We start from the raw sequence: 663 nt of genomic DNA, 5'->3' as shown, positions 1-663 counted from the left end.
CGCCGCCCTGCCCCTCCTTCCTGCAGCCGCCTCACCTGCTGTGTGACCCCGGCCCGTGACCCAGCCTCTCGGGACTCAGTCCCACCCCGGGTCCCAGCGCGCAAAGTGTAAGAGCAGCCGGGAGGGCCTCCCACCGGGCAGGCTCCGTATTGAATAGTATTTTTGCTATAACTTTACTAACATTTAGCTTCTGTTCTATTTTAGGCAAAATTTAAGATTTTTCACGGGTCCTAAAAGTTTCGTGTTTTTTTTAATGTGAGAAATAAAACACGGGCCCTGGCCGGGTACTCGGTTAGCGCGCATGTTATGGGGTGGGGCCACAACGTTAGTAACAAAGAAACAGAATTTCCGGAGGATGAGGCCCAGAAATCAGGATTTTAAAAAGATTCCCAGGTGATTCTAATGTGCAGTCAAGGTTGAGAACCACTGTATTAGAGAAAAAAATTGTTGACCTTAAAAATAAAACAATTCGCCGTGAAAATGGGTTTACTCCGGACAAGCAAGCTATAGCAAAAGCCATGGGGCGTCCAACGGACACAGGAGAGGAATCGCATTTTATGGAGAAAAAGGAGGGAGTTAGGAGGGATTTTTTTTGCACAAAAGTCCCTGGGGGAAAGGAGAGAGCGCGCGGCTCGTCACTGGCTGAGTTGTTGGGTGGACGGT

This window comes from Myotis davidii, unplaced genomic scaffold (assembly GCF_000327345.1).
Source record: "Myotis davidii unplaced genomic scaffold, ASM32734v1 scaffold1509, whole genome shotgun sequence".
Classification (NCBI taxonomy): domain Eukaryota; kingdom Metazoa; phylum Chordata; class Mammalia; order Chiroptera; family Vespertilionidae; genus Myotis; species Myotis davidii.
Note: the sequence above shows the minus strand (reverse complement) of the source record.